Source organism: Phyllostomus hastatus, unplaced genomic scaffold (assembly GCF_019186645.2).
Source record: "Phyllostomus hastatus isolate PE091 unplaced genomic scaffold, TTU_PhHast_1.1 phas_scaffold_501, whole genome shotgun sequence".
NCBI classification, from domain to species: Eukaryota; Metazoa; Chordata; class Mammalia; order Chiroptera; family Phyllostomidae; genus Phyllostomus; species Phyllostomus hastatus.
The window spans coordinates 33,982,151-34,003,568 of record NW_025334033.1 but is presented as its reverse complement, the minus strand read 5'-3'; the positions used below and the strand labels follow the sequence as shown (position 1 = coordinate 34,003,568).

The window sequence follows — 21,418 nt, the reverse complement described above, 5'->3', positions numbered from 1 at the left end:
CTCCCCTCAGCCCTGAAAACAACTATTCCACTTTCTGTTTCTATGCTTTTGGCTGGTCTAGGTATCTCATACAGGTAAAATCATAGTCTTTGTCTTTCCATGACTAGCTTATTTCACTTACCATAATGTCCTCGAGGTTTATCCATATTGTAGAGTATGTCAAAATTTCCTTTTTTAAGGCTGGATAATATTTCATTTTGTTGATGGGCACTTGGGTAACTTTCATGTTTTAGCTACTGTGAATAACACTTCTGTGCACATGGATGTATAAATATCTCTTCAAGACTCTACTTTCAGTTCTTTTGGGTATATTCCTAGCAGTGGAATTGCTGGATCATATGGTAAATCTTTTTCATTTTTTTGAGGAACAGCCATACTGTTTTCCATAGCACCTGCACCATTTTACACACTTATCAAAATGCACCAAGGTTCCAATTTTTCCTTATTTCACCAATGCTTGTTATTTTTTTATAGTAATCATCCTAATAAGTGAGAGGTGATTTCTTGTTATGGTTTTGATATTTCTTCCCTAATGATTAGTAATATTGAATGTCTTTTCCTTATCAACCATTTATACACCTTCTGTGGAGAAATGTCTATTCAAATCCTTAGCTCATTTGTTTATTTTTTAATTCTTTAAACATTTTTATTTTTTCCATTACCATTTAACTCCCTTATACTCTCCCCACCCCTTGCAACCACCACACTTAGCCCGCTTTGAATTTTTCTCGTTATAATATTTTTATTACTATCTAGAATATATAGGAGTTCTCTTTCATGAATTGCCTTTTCACTGTGTTAATAGTGTGCCTCAAGGCACACAAGTTTTTAATATTCATTAAGTCCAATTTGTCTTCTCTTTTTTTGTTGCTTGTGCCTTTGTTGTTATATCCAAGAAATCATTGCTAAGTCCAATGTTGTGAAGCTTTTGCCCTATTGTTTCTTCAGAGTGTTTTATAGTTTTTAGCTCTTTTATTTAGGTCTTTGATGCATTTTGAGTTAATTTTTGTATATGGCATTAGGTAAGAGTCCAACACCATTCTTTTGCATGTGGATATCTAGTTTTTCCAGCATCATTTGTTGAAAAGATTGTCTTTTTCCTATTACCCTTGTTGAAAATCATTTGACAATATACATGCGGGTTTATTCTCGGACTCTCTATTCTGTTCCTAAATTAATTCTATTTTAAGTTAATTACTAAGTATTTTCTTTTTTTGATGCTATTATAAATGGAGTTTTAAAATTAATATCCTTTTCACATTGCTCATTGTTAGCGTACATAGATGGCATATCACTGCTATACATTAATGGGGAAGAAGAAGCCTGCTGCCTTCTACCCTTCCTGATTGGAGAGCGGTTGCACGCTGTGAGAAGTGTGGTTGGGGAAAGGGTCTTGCACCTCCTTGGCATCATGGGCCCGAGAAACCCTGCTGACCGAGTTAGATGCTGAAGCAGTTTCAACAAGGAAGCACAGACACAAATCAGACATTCTCAGCTAATGTTCCTGTTTCATTTTACATGTAACCCAAATGAGGCAGAAGTGATTTTTTTTAGATAAGAGGGAAGGAAACTGTTTGAATACACTAACTAAAATAGCTAAAAGAATAAATAAAATTCTGCTGAAGAGACCATGCAGATAAAGCTTTAAAACACACACACCTGGGCTGTCAGAGGGCCGCTCCGGAGATTTACCCAGGTGGGTGTTCTACGTCTTCTACAAATCAGTGGAGCAAAGGGAAACTGAGTCAGCTTCTGGGTCTTTTGGGGAAACTTTGGATTCCTGAGGCCATTTCTGGAATCTCAGAACATCCCTGGGAATCAGCGGCAGTGGTGATCAAGGGTGGGTAGCACTAGAGTGACACTCTTTGGTCCAACAAGCTTTTCTTAGCCCAGCAATTGGTAGCACCTGTCAAGAACCAGCTCATATGGCAACTAACTTATGGTACAGAATATGGGTGATTACACATCTCTAAGTTTGAATTAGGGAACGGTAATACTGCATACTAATTCTTTCAGAATTCTATAGCCAAAAGTTCTTTTTAAAATTCTAATAATTTACTCTCTGGAAATTCCAAATGGGATTCAATCTATTCTCCAGGCCCCACACCAGATTCACTGGCTGTGGTTCTCAGTCAGAGGAGGTACCACCCCTTAGGAAGCATTGGGAAATGTGCGGGGCGGTCTGGGTTATGACAATCACTAGAAGTGCTCCTGGCATTCGGTGAGCGGAGGCCCAGACTCTCACACCCTGCAGAGTGCCAGGCCACAGTGACTTGCACTGCTCCAAAATGGCCACAGAGCCATGCATGGAAAATCTGCTCAAAGAAAGTGCTCCACAAGGGAAGTTTCTTAAGTCTAATGTCTTATGATCCCTATTTCCTTTCCAGTGATGAATAAGTGTTAAGTGCTCATAATTTCATTAGCAGTGTGCTTTATGGAAATTTGATTCCTGCTATCAAAAAGAGAACATAGTCTGTTTCTTGCAATGTGCTGGTAGAATGAGATTATGCTGGGTTTTCTCTGGCAGTGAGCAAAAAGAATACAAACAACAGAAACCCCAAGAACAATGATAAAGCTTGTATATGACAGACTGGCAGGAATCTGCAGGAATGTCCTAATTATCCCACCTGAATTCCAAACCCAAGCATAATACAGAAGGCATTTTATTCTTCTCAGCCCATGAGAGGAGCATTTTCCCACCCCGACCCCAGCAACGTTAGAGAGAGACCCATTATGGAATAATAAGCATTAGATGAGTTTTCTCTTCCTAAAAATACATCCAGCATTTTAATTTCTTTCAGGAGGAACTTTTCTGTTAAGAAACCACACATTTTCTTGCCATGGAGACTTAAGGATATACATACAACCTCTTATTTCGGTGACACAAAGATAAATAAATGTTTTGCTAATGGAATCCTCGCCTTACAGAGTGCAGGGTAATTGCAGAGGATTCCATTTTTTTTTTGTACACTAATGGTGTTTTTTAAGCCTGGTATCCGGCAGGCTTCCCTGTGGCCTTTCATTTTAATTATAACTGTGTGTTTCCCAGAACTGTGTTGTGATATTTGCAGTAGGTGCTAAGGGGGTTTGATTTATTTGTTTTGTATATTTACAGGTTCAGATTACATTGGCAATAAAACAAGCAATTTTAGGTCTACAGAACAAATTAGAGGTTTATAGTCTCCCAGTCACCTGATGATACCTTTATTATTCTCATTTGTCAGTTAGCCATATCATTCATTTGTGAGTGGTTGTTACTTGCTTTTGAATTACAGGACTAATTTCAAATTATTCCAATTTAAAATATTTCAGAGTTTCTTCCTACAATTAGTCACCTAGATAAATATCTTTGTTAACTGTTCATGCCACAACCCAAGTTTAGCTTGATCATTTTGTCATTCTTTTTTTTTTTTTGATCACTAATTTATTCTGCAGCAAGTAAGTATACCATCATGAACTTGATTAGATCACGCACACAAAGAGTAAAGTTAATGTGCCTTCCTGTGAAGGGCTTTAACCGTCAGAACACCAGTGAATTTATGCATAGCAGCTGCAGTGTGTATCAAATAGTAATTGTAAAACAGTCTGCCAGGCTTCAGTGTGGTTTTTTGTCAGGCATCTCTCTCTACTACCAGTTGGCCACTTTGACTTGATACCAAAATAGCACATTTCAATCTAATAGTGTGTACTAATCAGCACACACTAATTCCTTTTTGGTTCTCCAGACACTGGGGACATTTTAAATCAATAAGGGATTTATTTGTGAAGCTCGGTGCTTTCCCCCCAACACCTTGAAGCCCCAGAGTATCAGGGCTGGAATTGGTCTTGGATGCTCACTCTTTCCCAACTATGTGTTTCAACAACTGGAGACGTCACCAAGATCTATTTTGGGTGTCACAATATCCTAGTTTCTTCATTTGCCTTTGCTCATTTTTGAGCAGTAGTGTGGAGGCTGCAGGTGGAGAATAAAAACAGAGATGAGAATAGGGCAAGTGGGGGCAGGGTGAGAGGTAGAGTAGGGCATATCCACACAGACTTGGGCATGGAGGAGCTTGGGGACAAAGCGTATAACACTATTTAATCCTCACCCTAGGATATATTTATTGATTTGAGAGAGGGAGGGAGGGAGGGGGGGAATTGATTGGTTGCCTCCTGTATGCACCCCAACCAGGTATCAAACCAGCAACCTAGGTATATAGATAGGTGTCCTGACTGGGAATTGAACCCATAACCTTTCGGTGTATAGGATGACACTCCAACCAACTGAGCCACCCAGCCAATGCTGAAATGATACTGAAATCCACTGTAACTGGTTGATATTTGAGAAGAGGGGTACCTGGGAGGTGAAGGGAGGGGAGAGGAGGGGACCCAGGGAGGTGAAGGAGGCACAGGAAAACATCCTCCCCTGGGGAACCTCAGGGAGTTCACAGGCAGCCAGAATGCAGAGAGCTGGACAACACAATGGTGGCTAAGGTGAAATATGGATTTGTAAAAAAAAAAATAAAACGGGTCTTCTAAGTGCCTTTCCCCCCATTCCACCCCTCCTCCACCTTCTAGTGCTTCCTATTTCTGGGAATTCAATTTTATAGGCCAAAAGCTCTGTTCTTTCACTGGAGGACCAGGAACTCATATTAAAAAATGAATATTAGCTTATAAACCAAGGGCTTGCCATGTGCCAGGAAGTGGGCCAAGTCCTTTAAAGCGTTACCCTATTTAACCCTCACAGCTCCAGGGGAGTCAGTAACCACTGTATCCCTAGTTGGAAGAAACTGAAGTTTAGATTAAATCAGAACGTTAGTGAGATGGGTGTTTCTGAATCAGGTTCCTCAGGGATTTTCTTCCAGCCTCTTAATTCACATTTTTAGAAGAAGCAGAGTGATCCCAATCTGGGGCCTGTGGTATATGTTTGGTCATTTCACAAACATAATAGCAATTTTTACGGTCTTTGTAGCTACAGAGAGAGCAAATGCGAATGAGGGCTAGTGTGGAAGCTATAGCAAGCAAAAGGGCCAATAGGAAAGCAAAGGAACCAAGGGAGCGACATCACCTTAAAACCCACTCTGTACTACTTCCGTGCAGGTTTGTGGGGACATTGCCACTTGCCCATTGGGAGAAACAAGATCCTGCCTGATTTCCCTCAAGCCAGCGAGGAGTTGTCTATGCCGTGTAGGTGGAGAGTAAGGCACAACACAGCTTCCCTGTTGCGCTGGGTGCCAGAAACCATTACATGGACTGAAAGCTTTCTACTTTCCAGTAAACTGTTGCTTTTGAAACAACATCTCTGTGAGGTGCAGCCCTCCTCTTAGAAAAGGCATCATTGGTTAGCGGCTTTTAACGACCTTGACAAAAACACAGCCCTTGAAAAATGTTGACTTAGTCACGGATTTCACCGATTGTGTAAAATGAAACAGGAATGAATAGGCCATGTTGCAACTTAAAAATCACACGTAAGCTTTTAGTTTTTATCTGAGCCTTGGATAAGGACACCGCTTGTTATCCACAGATGGGGCTGGCAGTCTTAGATGTTAAATGGGCTTTGTTCACTCCACGAAAAAAAGATTAGTATTTTGTGTGGCATATGTTGAATTTTCTTTCCTTTCTTTTCTCCTTCTTCATTTTTTTTTTTTAATATGGAAGCCCAGACCATGAGCCAGCAGGATTCCAACAAAAGAAAAATAATGAGCTCGTTTCCATAGAAATGGCTCTGTTAACCTCCTGATGTCTAACACTGCGCAACAGCAGGCAAGGGGGATCTGACAGGCAGCAGCCTTCTGTCTCCTTGTAGGAAATTATCTATTGGTTAATTAATTTCTTAAAAAAAAAGAAAAAACACTGCTTCAATTCTAAATTCTCAGTGGATCTCCAGCCTTAGGCAGCTCTGGGGTCCAGGGAGCCCTGCCTGTCAGAGCTTCCTTGCCACTCTGCCAGTGGCCCTTAGGCTTACAGAAAGGTAGCTCCAGAAGCCCTCCGGTTGAGCTCCTCAACACAGTCCCCTGCCCCCGGTAAGAACTGGACCTGCTCCATTCAGATTTGCTTTTATCACCGTGTTGTCTGGGGATATTCCCTGTGACGCAACTGATGGGTGGTGCAAGAGTGAAAAAACAGGCTCTAGAAGATAGGAGACCTGAATTCTAGTGTATTCTGACACTCCCAGCTGTTTTTGGTGGGAAAATCATTTCATCTTTCTGGGGCTCAGTGGCTCAGCTGTAAAGTGGAGATAACAACTCCAGGATTGCACAAGTGTGCTTAATGCTTGTGACAGCATGTTACGCCTTATGGAGTGCTATGCAAGCAGCAGGCATGACTAGAAAATGACCACCACCATTTATTGAACAGCTACTAGACACTGGGCCCTAAGAACATTACATACATAATATCCAATCCTCATAACAAGGGACGTGGAAAAAGAGTCAGTGACTCAGAAAGGCAAAGGGAAAAATCTAGGATGATGATCAACCATGACTCTGTTAAGTGAGAACTTAATAAGCATGAACTTGACATTCCAAAGGGAAGGAAATCTTTGGGAGGAAGATGAGTAAATCTTTACATTCAATTTTGAACTTTGCAATTTGCGTTGACAACCCATGGAAGAGGTGGAGATTATGTGAAAATCAACTGTGATTTAGAGTTAGTAAACAAGGATTTATTGAATGCTTGATGTGTGTGCGCCAGAAGCCTGTGCCCAGGTTACACATGGTGTTTCTAAGGAAACCAGCTACTGAACAGATGTGCTACCTCAATAATTCTAGAAAGGCACTTTCTTTCCTTGGTATCTTCTGGAGGGAGTGGCTCACATCCACATACAGTGTTTGTAAAGGTTTCCTGTGTCCACAGAATAAACTTGCTGCCTATCACCGGAGGCTAATTGGTTTTGGCCTCCTCCTCAGTCCTGTCCTCTGTATGTAAAGGCCAGCAGAGCATCTGTGCATACACAGCAAGCATTTCCATCAAAACGTCCACTGTCGGCTGCTGCTCCACACCAGCAGCCCCAGTCTTAAGCCAACCCAGCCTTGCTCTGGTCTCTGGACCACAGTTCATGTCCATGGCGGCCATGATTTTGCCATATCTCTTACCCCTCATGCACGCCTGTATCTGACAGCCCACATCAAGCCTATCTTCCTCTGAGAAACCTTCCTTGGCAACTATATCAACCTCCTCTGTCTCCCTCAAGCCCCAACCCCCTAGCCCAGGAGCTGGTGCCATTATAAAACAAGCCACTTCTCTATTTTTAAAATTGCATGCTAACTGGTATTACCAGTTATTAGTATTTTGTTCAGCCTCCCTCCCATAACTATTTATTAAACCTGCCCTTGTATCCCCCAAATTGCTCTAAGTTTATCTCTCTTCATTGGTTAAACAGGTCAAGCCAGGTTCATCCACAGGCTCTGGCACACTTGCTGTTTCCCAGCGTGCAATGCTGTGCTGTCCCTGGGTGGGGCTGTACATGGCCACAGCAGCTTTCTCCTGCAGGCCTGTGTTCCAGTGCCACATCTCCTCCTGCCCAGCTCTTGGGCAGCTCTTGTCATTCTCCAGTACGTCACCCTGTGTATTTTCTTCAATGTGTTAACAAAAATCTAAAGCTGTTGAATTAATTTATATATCATTAGTCTCTTTTCTTCTCTAAGTGTAAGCTAAGAGCAGAGACCTCATCTGTCATATTTACAGAAAGTGCTCCATGAATAACTGTTAAATGAATGAAGGTCCTCCAGAGTACCCCCAGCACCCAGCCTAATGTGCATATATTAGATGCATCAGTAAATATTTGCTGCTTCTGAGGATGAGTACCTGGCACACAGCACCATCCACGCCCCTCTCTGAAGCCTCACCAAGCAGATGTTTCTGAATATGGATTGCTAGCAATGGCTTTTGTTTGGTAGCAAATGAGCTTATGAAGCATGGCTCCCTAAGGGCACTTCACAGACTCTGTATCTCATCTGGTCTTCAAGTGTCCCCACATTCTCGGGGCAAAAGATAAGCTTGTGACTTGCCCCTCTTTCCTCTCACCATTTCCTGGCTCCAGCCAAAAAAGGGACAGATCCTCAAGTGACCAGATGCATTCCAGGTTGTTTTTGGCAACATGTAAAGCATCAATAAGTTTTCCCACTTTGCAAAGTGACACAAACGCTCGGTTTGAGAACATAAACATTAGCCTGATGCTGAAAGCTCCTCTGTAACTTCGGCCTCGCATCTCCCCCCTCCACCAGTCTGTGACCACTCATCTCAGACAGAATCCCAGTGTGAGGCCATAGCTCTGGAAACAAGGCATAGAAGGCCTTGTCTCCCTCTTACTAGTTTAATGTCAGGGAAGGCAGGAAGCCCATTTTTCCCAATTCACTTTTTAAAATATTTTTTCTTATAAAATGACTACATAGTCATCATCTCTGTGAAAAACACAGAGATTCAGAAAACAAAAATCTTCTATAATCCTTCCATCGATAAACAACCTGGTTAATCTTCGCAGTAACTTTCCAAGTGCCTCTCCAACCTGGAGGGATTATTTTTTTCATGTGTAAGATTATGCTAAGAAGAGAATATTAACTAATATACATAATCATTTGCTGGGCCCTGCATAAATGTTGACCTTCTGAGATGTTTTCTCATTAGCTACACTACAACATTTGTTCCTCCTCCGCCCTACATCCTTACGAGAATGAGGTTATTTTAATATTTCCCCATTACTCAAGTGCCAAATTTTATATCTTTTAAGTCTATTACATATCTCTGAAATATCATAGAGACATTTTTTATTCTTTAAAACAATATTGTTTTTAAAACTACTGCTCTAAGTGCATAAAGTAAATTGCCACACCAATATCCCTCTGATCAGAAAAAATGAAAGAAATTAAAGATGAAGAGACAAGTACCTTTTTTTTTTTACTTTGGCCTTAACTAAGAACATAGACAGCTACGGCCCACACTGAGTCAGAACAGCCTGGACTGCAGGAGAAGAGAGTCAGAAAAGTGGTTCATTTGGCTTCTCCAAAGGGTGAAATGAACTTGTCTGAAATAATAACTTGGGAACCAGGAGTTCCTCTTACAGATACCATTAAAATTCAGTGTTTTGGTGTGCTGCTGAAGGGGTTTGATGATTGTGCATATATAGTTCTGAAAGTATCTCAATTGCAGAAACTAATTTCAGGAGCTCTTTAAGCACCTTGGCTGCTCACTTTCTTCCTTTTCTAGCCTGCCCTCATAGAATGAACACCTCTGAGATCAGTCCCCAGATATTCAGACCAGTTCCGAGAAAGCAAAGGCTGTGAACTGAACTGACCTTAATTCATATACTCTGGAATTCCTGGAGTTACTACACCTCAGACTTGAGCAGGACACAGAAATTATCTTGCAGATCTATCTATCCAAAACAGAAATCTTTTTTAGAACTACTGACTTACTACCTTTAATCACTTGTGACACAGGTTTAGGAAATAGCTCTAAATGTATGGAGCCCAGAGTGGCACTGTGCTTTGTTTAACATTTGGTCCAGTTTTGGCAGCCCCTTGGGGGATCATGAAAGGAGGCCTCTCCAGGGTAAAAGTTCAGGATTCTTCCAGGAATGAGTGAGTTAGAAAATGGCTCCTCTGCAAATGTATGCCACTAGCTTAGAGAGAGGCTAAATGTAAGACATCTGAAACCCACTGAACCAAGATTCCTATTTCACAGATTAAAAAGACTTAAGGGCCAGGGTGATGAAATGAATTACCTTAAAAAACAGCTATAACCCAGCATCAGAATCAAGGACTTCTACCCTGGTTAAAAAGTTAGATGCACTTTTCACTGTTTCTTGAGTACTTCTAACATTTTAGTACTCTCTAAATTGGAAGCATATTAAGGTTCAGGTTTCTTACTCAGCTGTCTTCCCTCTCTGCCCCACGTGGGCAGTCCCCACTAGGGGAGCCCTATGAGGAAAATGGGGGCTGGGGAGAAGGGAATCAAGGAAGTCAAAGCTCTCTCTGTTGACCCCTCACACTCTATGGTGATCACTACTCAACAGTGAGGCATTATGATCTATTTAGACTAGAGGAACTGGGCTTGATTTTCCCACCTTATACTATTACTAAGTCATTTTTAGTACTATTTTTGCAAAGAATGTAGTTTGCCAGCAACTTTGACTACAAAGTTTCCCTCATTAATGAGTGAATAGTATTTGTGGAGCAGGTTCCTGCCCTTTAATAAAATAGGTTCAGTGTTGTGTGGAAGGAGAAACATAATTATGTAGATCCCCAAGGAATTTCTTAAAGGACATCTCCTTTTAATAACTACGGTGTCTCTTGGTAAAGATGTGAATGGAAAGACAGAGAGGGTATGGAAGTAGCAGAGCCATGAGGATGCTCAATGAGCTGACAGACATGGCCCCACAGGTACTGAACCCGGTTCAGGAAGAAACTGAGAGAATCAGCATGGGGTAATACGGAATGCTGAATTCTGAGGCTGAAGGTCTGGATTTGAGCCTCACTTTGCTGCATAATCACTAATGAGTCATTTCACCCTTCGTGGCCTTAATTTCCCCTTCTGTAAAATAAGAGAATTGAGATAAGCGATTGATTCCTCTCTAGCTCTTTTTGCTAGTTGTTCCAGAGATATTAACATAGTTCTGTTTCTGTCACTGTATCATGAAATCCCACAGCTCTAGGACGCTCTCAACATAGTTAAGCTTCAGCTCAAGTTCCAAAATTAAATGTCCAAGGAAAGTGGGCAAATATGCAGAAAAGCTATAAGACCAAGAGGACCCCAGCTGGTTGAAAGAAGGATTTCAAGTTTTCTATTCTCTCACGTTCATTTCCTATCTTTCCAGGTCACTCCCACTGGACTCCAGTTCTAAGAATTCAGGACACCAGTCTATTGAGCCTCCTGTTTCTTCACTGTCCCTCAAAATCCTCATGTCCTCATTTGCCACCTTACCAGCCTTAGAGAGAGTCCATGGTCTATCAACTGGTCACTTCCTTTCAAGCCACAGAAACTCTGTCTCTTTTTCCCTTAATCATATCAGCTGATAAAATCCCCAGTCCTGGTTGAATCCAACCCTCAATCTGTCCTAGGGCAACTGAAGATTGCTGTGTAAACATGCAACCACAAACTTACAGACATTAACTTCAAGTGCGTCCTTAGTGCTGCCCAGCATTTCTTCCACATTTCCTTAGTCAAATTCCAATGAGATTTTTGACACCTTCTTCTCTCTCCCCAAACCTCTACCACCTCCTCTCTCACTATCTTCATTCTTAGCTGGTAACTTCGCTTCTTATTTCACTGAAAAAGTAGCAGCATTCAGAAGAGAATGCCTATATTTTCCCATGACCAACCCCACCAACTTACCTGCACCTGCACTTTCATAAACTCTGCCTTCTCTTTTCTCGTGATGATGAACTGCCCACGCCCTCTTTTTGTTATACCTCAGGGAGGAGCTCCTTCACTTCAGCACTGCTCCCATCTTCTCTTATCTACTAAAGGATTTGACCCTGTCCTTTTTTTTCTTGTTTTCTTCAGCATCGCCAATTTTCCTTTCTCTTTATTGGAGCAATTTCATCAGCATATAAACATGCTAAAACATCTACCATCCTAAGAAAAATGACAATAAAACCTGTCTATCAACTCTGCATGTCCTCCTCGGCAAGAATCCCATTTTTTTCTCTTTCCCTTGCAGGTGACATGGAAGACTTGTCTAGCCTCACTGTATCCATTTCTCTTCCTCCAATTCTTTCTTGTACTCACTCTGAATAGTTTTTCCCCAGCTACTCTATAGAAACTGTGTTTGTCTAGGTCACCAGCAGGTCCAATTTCTAGTCTGTCAAATCCAACGATTACCTACCAAGTCCTCATTTTACTTGACCTCTGTCTTAATTTTCTATGGGTGTTCTAATAAATTATCACAATCTTGAGGGCTTAAAACAACAGAAATGTATTCTCTCACAGTTCTGGAAGCTAGAAGTTCAAAGTGAGTTCCACTGAGTGGAAAGCAAGGTGTCACCAGGGCCATCCTTCCTGTAAACTCTGGGGAAGAATCCCTTTCTTGCCTCTTCCAGCTCTGGGTGGCACCAGCATTCCTTGAGCTGTGGCCACATCACTCCACTTTCTGCCTCTGAGGTCATGTTGGCTCCTCTTCTTCTGCGTGTCATCTCTTTCTGCCTCTCTCTTAAAATGATGCTTATCATTGGATTTATGAGTCACTATGTAATGATTCTGTGTCAAGATCATTAACTTAATTACATCTGTGAAGACTCTTTAACTTTATAAGATAATATTTACAGATTCTAGGAATTAGGACTTGCAATCTTTGGAGATCATTATTAAACTACTTTAACCTTCTAGTAACATTTAACACAGTGGTTTACTCCTTTCCCCTTAAATACTTTCTTCACTTGACTTCAGAGATGCTGCTTTTTCTTAATTGATGATTCATTCATTCATTCATAATTATGGTAAAGACACATAACAAAATTTACCAGCTTAACCAACTTGGAGTGTACAGTTCAGTAGTGTTAACTTGTTTACATTTTGCAACAAATCTCTAGAACTTTTTTATCTTTCAAAAACTAAAACTCAATGCTGATTGAACAACTCCTCATTTCCCCCTCTCCCCAGACTCTGGCAACCACAATTCTACTTTGTGTTTCTATTAGTTCGACTACTTTAGATACCTCATATAAATGGAATCGAATCATACAGTATTTGCCTTTTGTAACTGGCTTATTTCATTTAGCATAATGTCCTCAAGTTTTATCCACATGTAGCATCTGACAGGATTTCTTTCTTTTTTACTGCTAAGTAATCTTCCATTATAATACATTACATATTGTTTATCTGTTCATTCATCAATAGACATTTGGGATGCTTCCACCTCTTGGCTATTGTGAATAATGCTGCTATGAACATAGACATACAAATACCTCTTCAAGATCCTGCTTTTAATTCTTTTGAGTATACATCCAGGAGCTGGATTGCAGGATCACATGGAAATTTTATTTTTAACTTTTTTGGAATCTCCATACTGTATTCCACAACAGCTGCACCATTTTACATTCCCAACAGCACAGCAGTGCACATGGTTTCAAATTCTCCACCTCTTTGCTAACACTTTTTATTTTTTCGATTTCTTGATTCTTGTCTCACTTTACTGTCAGTTCCTTCTCAGTCTCCCGTCTTGGTTTTACTCATCTCCTTGATCCCCAGGTTTCACTGTGTTTGCACTTTTATCTTCTGTGTTTATACTCACCCCTTACCCTCCCTTCCATGATCTCATTCAGACCCATGGCAGTAAAAAGTAACCCTTTGCCTACATCTCTTAAATTTATATCTTGATGACCAGTCTTGCTCCTGAACTTGAGACCCATATGTCCAACTATCTACATGCCTTCTGTATGAATGGGCATCTCAGACTTGACATGTCCCAAACCAAGTTGTCAATTTTCTCCCCCAAACCTGCTCCTCCCACATTTTTTTTCATGGGGATCAATGGCCACTCATTTCTCTGGTTGCTCAGATTAAAAATACTTTGGGGAGGGATGGGTGGGTGGTCTAGAATGGGAGTAAAAGGCAGAAAATTGTATTTGAACAATGATTAAAATTTAAAAAAAACTTCAAAAATATTTAGGACAGTCTTGCTTCTTCTTTGTTTCACATTTCACATATAATGTACCAGCAAATTCGTGGACTCTTCCTTCAAAATATCTCCAGAACCCAACCACATGTCTCCCTTCCACTACTACCATACTGACTTTGCCACCTTTATTTCTTGAACATTTCAATATCATCCTATCTTCCCTGATTTTACCCTTACCCCTTTCAGTCCATTTTTCAAACAGCCCCCGGAGTGTTCGTTAATAACGCGTATGTCAATGATGTCAGTTCTCTGCTCAAAATTCTCCAGTGACTTCTCACCTCTCTCAAGAGTAAAAGCTCAGTCCTATGCATGGTCTGTAGGAGCTGGATAATAACACCCATGAGCATCTCTCTGATTTCATCTTCCATCAGTCTCCCCTTCTTCACTCTAATACAGCAACCATGTCTCCTTGTTGTCTCTTGAACACAGCAAGCATTCTGCCGTCCTGGGGCCTTTGCATGTACTGACTCCACTATTTGGAATGTTCTTCTTATAGTTTATGTCCTCATCTTATTCAATGTCTACTCAAGCATCAACTTATCAAAGGCCCTCTCTGGCTTTCCTGTCTAAAATCCCACCCCTGTTTCTTACTCTTCTCATCCTCCTTACCCCACTTTTATGTTTTTCTTGGCACTTAACACCACACAACATATTTTATCTTCACTTATTTGTAGTGTGTATATTACCTACTAAAATATAAGCCCCATGAGCACAGAGAATTAGTCTGTTTTGACCATTGCAGAATCACTGGTGCCTAGAACAGTGCCTGGCTTATGGCAGGCTTGCAATAAGTACTTGCAGAATGAGTGAATGAATGAATGAATGAGGTGCCTATAATACCTTTATCAAATGAGTCATTTCCCAAAATGGGGTTTGCTTCTATTGATTATTCATAGATGGGTTTTGAGAGCTTTGACACTTTGGAATTTTAAAAAAGACATTACAGGAAGTTAGCTTTAAAACAGGTTTCCTGTTGGACGCTCTAAATATTATTCTCACCTATACAGGTTAGGGAATTTGATGCTAACTTCTAAGTTATACTCCTGAAACATATTTGTTCCATTGAACTTTAAGTCATCAATATAGGATGGTAACTATAACTGTAGAAGGTTACCTTCAATAACATGCTGTACTGTCCACTGTTTTGAGGAAACACCTCTGAGGCAAATAAAAAACAGATTAGCGGATGAAGAAACAATAGAGAGAGCAGGTGACTTGACCAAGGTCACAGATGGTGACTATAAGCTACTTTTTATATCTCTGAGAACTAGTGCTTTCACTAGAAAACCCCAGAAAATAGAAGTTTCTTTTCTTACTACCTCTTTTCTGTGAAAATGACTAATTTCCTTTGTTAAGTAAGGTCAGGACTGGGGGCTCACATTCACAAACACTTTGTTTATGGTGGCGATGGGATAGTCAGATCTCATCACCAAGAGACAAGGCAAGATAGGGATGGGCAAGCATTTTGTGGCCCTGGAATAAAGCAAAACTGACTCTGCTGAAGAGAAATAAAAGTGTTCAAATCATATTTGTACAATGCGCTAACCAAAATACACCAAAGGAAGTACACACAAAAGAGCCAGAAGAGCGATTCACGCCTGGTTAGAGCATTATCCGCTTGGCTGAGGGTTGTTTACAGTGTCATGCAGGTGGAGGCTAAGATGAATGGGCCACGTCACAGACAGAGGTGGTGATTAGCAGTCTGCACAGGAACATGTTCTGGAAGCCTTGGAGATAGATGCTTTCATTACTGGTGAGTTTAAAATTAGGATGATACATTTTCTTCTGGCTGGTGGGAACAGATATTATCATCCTAGCAAATAATTTTCCAGAGGCAGTGTATCTTCCACAAAATTTTTCATTTGTCTGTCAAACTGTCATCAGAGCAGCCCATGTCAATTACTACTGCCAGCCTCTCCTCTCAACGCCAGCCTCACATCCTCCTTGTGCTCTCTACCCTGCCAAGCATGGAAGGATCGAGGGAGTCCCTATGGCAAGTGGATTCAGTCTTCTCTCATCCTAAAGAATATTTCCATGAAAACCAAACCAAAATTGAATAGGAAAGAGAGGTGGATTACATTTAGTTTCAGCACCTGGATGGCATTAACCTTACCCACACCAAATTACTTTTGGCTCTAGGCGCATAAGGCTTATAGTTGTGACTAATGCCTGGTTATTGTTTCTTTACCCTTTGCGTTACTTGAAGAGGCAAATTCTGCTAAAGTTGCTAAAGATTTCTGTGATTTATTGATGTTCATTTTCAGAAGCCTTGTGTGTTTGAAAGGCTGCTTAGTGAGTGCCTCTGGATTCTTAGCACCTTCACATCTTTTCCCTCCTTCCCACGATCGTGGGATTATGAACTGTGCCCACCAAAGCGGGTAGATAGGAATGGGATGAATAAGGTCAGTGGCCCACCACAGAAGCTATTTAAAAAGCTGGAAAAGAAACAATAAGCAACCTTGCACCTAAACTAGCTTACTTGATGGGCCTGTTATTCAGGTAACTCCTGATTAAGCAAATGAGCCCAGTTCATTTTACAGTGGTCTAATTAATACTCTGACATCACAAAGTCATTCGAAATTCCTAGAATTTGGTCCTAAGAACCCTAATGTCAGTAATCCCACTTGCTTATGAAATGCTTCTTATTCATAAATGTTCCACATACACACGAATGACAAAACAGAATCTTTAGTAAAAGTCTTTAAAAATTACTAAGGTAAGGTTTAGTGCAAACAAAGAGAGTCCATGATTTCTGTGAAACAATGGCTCAGTTCACACCAGGCACTGTGGTAGCTCCAAGTCTGGCAAAAGGCAGACACCCAAGAGGGACTTCAGAGGAAACCTGGTATTTCTATGAATTGTTTTGGTGTCACGACAACACCGTAGGATTTTAATTTCAAGGGAGATCAATCATCTTTTCTTCCTGTTGTTTGCAAAGAACACCAAAGACTTAGTTTTAAAAACTTTTAGTCTTCCTTATATAACAGATCAGTCTTCCTAAACACCTGGGTGGCTTTATTTAATCTAACTGGGCAATTAAACAGAAATCTTGCCACCCTCTGTGGCTACTTTCCTTTCAAATATCAGTGTAATCAAGAGATTTTGGGTTTGTCTACTTAATGTGCCAGGCATTGCTGGGAGCCAAGGACAGAACAGGGAACTGGACACAACCCAGTTTTCAGGGAGCTTATGCTCTAAAGGTGAAGACAACGCCCAAACAGGCAATTTCAACATGGCATCTTGTGTGTTAAGAGAGAAGAAAGCTCATGTATAATGGAAGCATCTAGGAAGGGCACCTAAACATTTCTTTCTGGAGAGAAGAACAAATAAAAAAAGACTTTATAGTACTAATATGAAATATAGTGATCTGTTAGGTTAAATAAAGATTTTTCTCTGAGTAGAATGGTGGTTGCCAGGGGCCCGGGGGTGAGGGAAATAGGAGATGTCAGTCAAAGGGTACAGACATCCAGTTATATGATGAATAAGTCCTGGAAATCTAATGCATAGCATGGTGACTAGAGCTAACAATACTGTACTATATACTCAAAGGATGCTAAGAGGGCAACCTCTTAAATTTTCTCACTATGCACACACACATACACAATGATCATTACGGAAGGTGATGGATGTATTAACTAACTTTATTGTGGCAATTATTTTGCAATATATTATGTTTTAAATCATTACATTTTATATGTTAAACTTGTACAGTTTTATGTGCTAATTATGTTTTAATAAAGCTAGAGGAAAAAAATAAAGAAGAATCTGGTGCATAAAGAGTCCTCCAGGAAAATAAAATACACACGACTATAAACTTGCTTTGTAATACCTGTGTAAAAGGCATTGTGGTTTAATCTTGAATAATAAAACAGTGAAGTACAAAGAATAATAATTTATCTCTAGCTAAGAAATGCAAAGTGCTAAGTACACAGTATATGACTTCTTCAGGTCATAGATTTAAAGGTAAACAAACGTTTCCGGTGACAGCGAGAAAGGCAAGGAACTTAATTTAACTATGTGACAAAAGCTGACAACAGAAGCTGAAAAAAAGATACCAATCGTTTTCTTCAGCTTTGGACTTCAGTTCTTGTTTGATCTCTGGTCGCATGATCAAGACTGACTTAAATGATGTGGAATCATAATGTGAGCCAATGACATAAAGAATCAGATATGACTGATTTGGAAGGTTTCATGTTGTTTACTGTTATTCATACAGTGGTAGGTGGGTCTTAATCTAACTAGAGACCTTGGTTTATGAAAAAAATCTCAATTTGAAGAATTTTAATGCTATAAAATTGGGAAAAGGATCAGAGAAAAGAAGTATGGTGATTGTAATTCAATGACATCAGCTGTAGATAAGCAATAGACAGTCGGTCCCAGAAAAAATTGTTTACCATGTTGCTGGATTGATTATGCACTCAAATTGAATTACCTGACCAAACAGGACTGCTAATGGTCAGAGACAAAAAATGAGAAGGTCAGCACAGCCCAGGAAGGAGGGAAGACTCTTCTCCTAATTAATAGTCCAAGAAAAGGGACCAGCTGACGTGTGTTTGGCAACTTGCCTCAAGTCAAACAGTTGCATTTGCCTCCAAGGGCCTCTTCCCGCTAACTGTTGTGGAGAATAAGAAAGGTACCCACACAATGAGTCACTGATCAGGACAGAAGCAAAAGTCATTTCATATGAATAAGGCTGACAGGAGAGAAGTACACGTATCTGGTACCTGTCTCCAAGTATTTTTTTTCAAAATGACTGTCTTATGATGATTTGAATACTTAGACCATTATAAATGTTACTCTATTATATTGACTTTTTAAAAATAAGAGTTGGTACAGAATAACAAAAATAATCATTAAAAAATTGGAAATCTCTGACAGGGAAAGGTATTGGAGCCACCAATCTCCTGTGTGAGTGGTGATTTGTGCAAGGTCGCAGCACATGGGAACACCAACCTCAGGTCTACGTTTCTGCCCACTGCACCCCCACCCCTGAAAAAATTAGTCTAAAGCTCATTCAAGAGTCAGAGATAAACCGTATGCCTTTTTTCTTACATATGAATCTACTTTTGCCTGTAATTTCTGTGTCTTATTTAGAAGGGAAGAGATGGGATATTTTAAAAGGTTAAGATCTCAAATCCACTATTTTGCTTTGCTCTTCATGACTTCCTCCAAATAAACTTAAATGCACCTTGGTGAAGCCTGGTGTTAGAAGCAAACATAATGTCAAACTGATTATTTCAGCGGTGGGTGGACGACAGCAAAACAACTCAGTGTATCTCAGCAGTGCAAACACCAGAATTGAGAGCTCACTACACACTACAGATCACTTTTTATAATAAAAATGGACACTTTTATGTTCTTAATGTCCCTACCTCTCTGTTCTCAAACCCCCATTTAGTTTAAAAAACACAGCTAATCACTTCCCTGGAATCTTTTCCTTTTTGGCCCTACTCTGCCCTCACCTCTCCAAGTACATTTAAGGCTTCAATGTCAAGTCTCACATGAGAGAAGTGGAGTGGTGGCCCCCAAAAGAGAGCATCCTCTGACTGTCAGGGGGGAGACTCCAAGTGCTTCCTGGCTTCTGCACATTGTGATTACTGCCTTTACCTACAATGGCTGCGCTGTGGGTTGGGAGAAGTACAAGGAGCCACAGAATCAGTACAGTTCTATAGTCACACTACCTGGTTTCAGTTGGATCTTTTGCCATATACTAACTGGTCAAGTTACTTAAATACTCAGCCTCAGTTCTGTCAACTGTAAAGTGAGAATATTATGGTGTCCAGTTCTTAGGGTTGCTGTGGAGACAAGGTGACTCACGTACAGTGTGAGAATAGTGCCCCATACGTAGCACTTGCTTAACAACCACTGCCATCCCTGGGATGATGAACACCAGAGATGACAGGCAGCGGCATGAGAAGCAGACAAGACCACTACATATTTTGAAAGGTAAGCAGATCCAGTGTTTGTCTTCAATTACCTACATTTTTGGTAGATCTTTGCTTTGAGAAATATTTTACTCAGAACTCCCTAGTCTGTGTCATGAAGGTTGCCTAATAATTTGAGATGAATCTCATCTATGGACTTTTCCTTTATAGCAACTTGGGCAATCAAAGGTCTTTCTCAAGGTCCCTCTGCTGAATTGCAGAGCAGGACTTTCTTCCGGCATTTACCTACCGCTTTCTCCTTCCTTCTCTCCTCTGATTTGTAATACATTCAGATAACCAAAGTCCCTCACTCAGCTAATGCTGTAGGTCTCATCTTCCTAAATGTCTTATATTTCAAAATTACCTCTTCCTATACCTTCCTTCCTTATCTGTTAACTAGTCTCAACTAAAATTATTAATAGCAATAACGATTTTTAAATAGTACTTCATAATTTAATAGAGGCCGTCCATGAACATTGCATGTCATTTTGACTTCATAGCTACACTATGACGGCAAAGCAGGTGCTATCATTCCTAACTTCAGATTAGGAAACTGAGCCTCAGATGCATGAACTGGCTAGTTCTTCTGGTCCACAAAACATAAGTGGCTTTACACTAGGAAGTGCCAGCTTCTGATTTGGTCTGTGAAGCCAATTGGAACAGAAAGCTAGTTGTTTCAAGAAATTCATACTAAGATGTGGATGACCAACTGTTTAAACCTATCAAGAGATACATGCTTTTAAAAAGAGAAGCCTTGGAAAGATTAATGAATTCATAGTTATAGAATAAAGGTGGGGGTGGGGGATTTAGGTATATTTCAGCAGAGGATCTTTCTGATTTTCGCTGCCCATAGCTGCTGACCTGCATGGCCAGTCCTAAACTGAGGTGTCTCAGGGTGTCTGCTGAGGCTAAGAGGAAAGTAAACCTATGCCCCTAGGGAATCTGTGGGCCATTCCTATCACAAGCAAGGGTTAAGTTCCATTTTTACCTTGAATTCATATACATCTTGCATTCTATTCCATGCTTACTTTAATATAAATTTTTAAAATAAAATAGAGTGAAACTTTTACCATATTAATCTTGGTATGTGGTAACATTATCCCAGTATAAGAAGGTTCTATGAAGTCCCACAAACAAATGTCTTTTCATTTAAATCTAAATAATTCATGTAGTAAAATTTAAGTCCTACATATGCAATATAAATCACATACATGTATATGAACCAATGAGGATTGGAAAAATGTAAATGTGTTCATATATATTTGTGCACATATGGAAAAAATATGAAACTAATCATTTGATTTCATAGCTTCAAAAAAGGTTGTAAATCACTAAGTCAAACTCTCTTTACCTTCACAATTTAGATTCAAATCTTCTGGAAGCCCGATGACCTTTATGTAATTAAGACCCAAGACCAAGAGGGAGCTCTCTCCGAACAGCGAACAGCTGACCTCCGCTCTGGGCGCCCTCCCGAAGGCTGCCACAGGAAATGCGACACACTGGCCTGCTGTGGCTTCAACAGAGACAAACCTTATGTTCAAACCATTTCCTATGCAATGCCTATTATTTTCTCTGCTCTGTGGTTATATCTAAATATGGGTATTGTGTGAAAAATAAAACCTCCTATACACGGAAAGCCACAAAAAAGTTATTTGGCAGAAAGAACCGCTCTGCGAACAAAATGTATGCTGGCCTGTTTCAGGCGGGGCTCTCCGGTGGCTGAGGCTGAGTAACGGGTGGGAAGCGTCTCCATGGCCGCGCGAGCGTCCCCTTCTCCACCCCCACCAGCCTCGGAAATGAGCAGTTGCAATCTTTGACTGGACTGCATGGAGCCTCCCACCCGCGGCTGCTCAGGAAGCACATACCAGCAAACAGAATGAAAGGGGCCTTTGTAAACAGC

The 21,418-nt window shown here is 40.5% G+C and overlaps 1 protein-coding gene and 1 long non-coding RNA gene across 4 annotated transcripts in view; one reads left to right on the top strand and one right to left on the bottom strand.

Moving 5' to 3' along the window:
* The window catches only part of GNG2 (G protein subunit gamma 2), a 121,633-nt gene that overhangs the window by 24,617 nt on the left and 75,598 nt on the right, over positions 1 to 21,418 (bottom strand). The window lies entirely within an intron of this gene.
* LOC123808682 lies at positions 1,626 to 21,014 on the top strand. Its single transcript, XR_006783819.1, has 3 exons — positions 1,626 to 1,696; positions 19,378 to 19,540; positions 20,883 to 21,014. It is a non-coding gene; the product is annotated as an uncharacterized LOC123808682 (long non-coding RNA).